Source organism: Pogoniulus pusillus, chromosome 15 (genome assembly GCF_015220805.1).
Source record: "Pogoniulus pusillus isolate bPogPus1 chromosome 15, bPogPus1.pri, whole genome shotgun sequence".
Taxonomy (NCBI): domain Eukaryota; kingdom Metazoa; phylum Chordata; class Aves; order Piciformes; family Lybiidae; genus Pogoniulus; species Pogoniulus pusillus.
In genome coordinates, this window is record NC_087278.1 from 9,596,661 (window position 1) to 9,599,062 (window position 2,402).

The 2,402-nt window shown below is 49.4% G+C and overlaps 1 long non-coding RNA gene across 1 annotated transcript; it reads left to right on the top strand.

The window, feature by feature from the left end:
* Positions 1-453: 453 nt before the first annotated feature.
* Positions 454-1,816, top strand: LOC135181553 (uncharacterized). Its single transcript, XR_010304917.1, has 2 exons — positions 454-1,177; positions 1,351-1,816. It is a non-coding gene; the product is annotated as an uncharacterized LOC135181553 (long non-coding RNA).
* The last annotated feature ends 586 nt before the right edge of the window (positions 1,817-2,402 follow it).

A 2,402-nucleotide genomic window follows, 5' to 3' on the forward strand; every position in this document is an offset into this window, starting at 1 on the left:
CATTAAGAATTCATTGCAACTTCTGCACCCAATTTTCCAGCCCACTGCCTTGTCCCGCTTGTCTTACTCCAGCTCCAAAGACAGTGGAGGCTCTGCCACGAGCATCAAGGGACAAACGGGACCTGAATAACAAGATGGAGCTTGAAGAAAGGGTGAGGGGAGCTGAGGACCTCTATCAGGGAGCATGAGGAAGAGCCAGGCTTGCACACAGATGTATGAGCTGTTGCCTGCTCACACAGGTCAGGGCATTACCTTCCACTCTGCTCTTTCCCTTCTTGACAATCCAGAGTTTATCCAGGGGTGGATTTAAGGGTTGGGATGATTGGAGATTCCTAACAGCTGAAAATGGCCTGTGTGCTGTTGGGTAAGGGTTCTGAGCTGACAAAAATGGCCAAGCCAAGCAAAGCTGTGCCGCAGAGCAGACTGATCAGGGCAGTGAGGGGCTAGGGCCTGGCAAGGTAATGCTATAAATGCTGAAGTGGCTGCACCTGGTGTGTATGAGTGCCTTAGTTTGAAGCAAAGTGGCTGCTTCGTGTCAGGATACCTGTGAGTCTGCAGGGAAAGGGATTTCATTCTGGGCTTGGCTCAGATTGAGCATTGTGCCACAACAAACAGGAGACCTTCCTGATAGGGTGGGGAGATGGCTGTTGCCTCTGTCTGCCATAGCTTTTCTGTCCTTATCTTGTGTCACCACCAGGCTTCCTGCCTGTGACACCCGTTTCTCTTTCTCTCTGCTTCTCAAGTGGCAGCCAGGGAGATAATTGGTATTTTTGACACTGTCTGTTGAGCACTTTGTGGCAGGAGCTGCCAGGATGAAGCCATGAATTAGATAATTAAAGTTAATTAGAGGCTTTCCAGGGCTATGTTACCATACTCCAAGAGGACAGTGTGCTCTTTTCACAGCCATTGTAGGGAATGGTGTCTTTGGGAGAGAGGAGTAAGAGGTGTCAGTGGCACTGATGGTGGTTGTGGTGGCCAAGAGAAGGGTGTTCCAGCTTCTTAGTGGCATTGGAAGTGCTGGGGTGGAGCAAACAGCTCAGAAAATTGAGAAGCATGGTTGGATGCAGACTGAAGTGAGAAGACATGATGGTGCAGCCAAGAGAACCAGTTGTCAGCAGCAGCTGTTGGGATTCAGCTTTTGCTGCAGCAAAAGCAGTGGATCTCTAAAACCTATCAGGTAAAAGAGAGACTCTGAGGAGATAGATCAACTGGAGCTATTCCTGAGGTTTAATGACTGATGTGGTGGAGGTGAAGAGTTTTTAAACTCCTACAGAGCTGTGGGCAGATGTTGGAGGCATAGCTGGGTGGCAGGTCCCCCATTAGTCCTCATTTCTTCCTCTGCCTCTGCAGGGAGAGTTGGAAGAAAGAGCTTGTCAGTGCAGCACCCATAGAAACCAAGGCCTGAGTGATCTCTAAAAGGCACTTGTCCACCCACACCTGCCAGATGACAGCTCCATTCTGGCATGTGTGGCCTGCTTCTGCAAGAAGACATCATGGACCCTTCTATGACCCCTGCTTCTCTAAGAAGCTTAGCTTGCCTGTGCTTGAGTGTGCAGTGGACAAGAGCACCAGAGCAGTGGTGGAGAGTGAAGGAGAGAAATGATTCTCCAGCTTTTGCTGTCCCCATCAGACAAGCTGCTCTGTCAGCATCCACTCTGCCAGTTCTGGGTTGTTTGTCTGTGGAGATGATGAGGAGACACTGCTCACTCATCACCATCCAAATCCTTAACAGAGAAGGGGACACTAATTTCTCCAGCTCTATTGTGCAGTCACTGTGTGTCTGAAGGAGAAGCTGCCTGAGGCAGTTTAGGTGACAGCTCTCCATCCTACTTGTAGTTGCCCTGAAGAGGTCACCTTTGTCAGCACAGCCTCTCAACATCCCACTGCCTTCTTGGACGAATAGAAAACTTGTCTTATTGCTAGAAAGCCTTACAGAGATCACTCTGGCATATGGTGTGGTCTTCCCACAAGAGTTCAGGTTCACTACATCTGTCAGTTTACACCTTTATACAGCTCCCAGGTCCAAAGGGACTGAAAAATTCCTTTCTGGCTCTACGGGAGGGATGGACTTCCCTGGGTCCCTTGGAAAGTCACAGCCATTATTCTCCAGACAAACTTCATGAGTGTCTTTGGGAAATGGAAGAGATTTGTCTCCCTCACTTTCTCTCCAGATCACTAAATCTCAACTCTAATCAGTGTGGTGGATGGAGAGAGGCAACACATGGTGGTAACCAGACCTCAGGGTCCCTTCTGCCTGGACACTTCTCTGCAAGAAGCAGCCAGCAGACAGAGCACTGTCAGAACAGGACATGGCTCCTTCTCTCACCTTGGCTTTATCTAGCCTGATTTGGCCATCTTAGCTCTTCTCCTTTCCTGCATTCTGTGTTTTCCCCACAATTCTC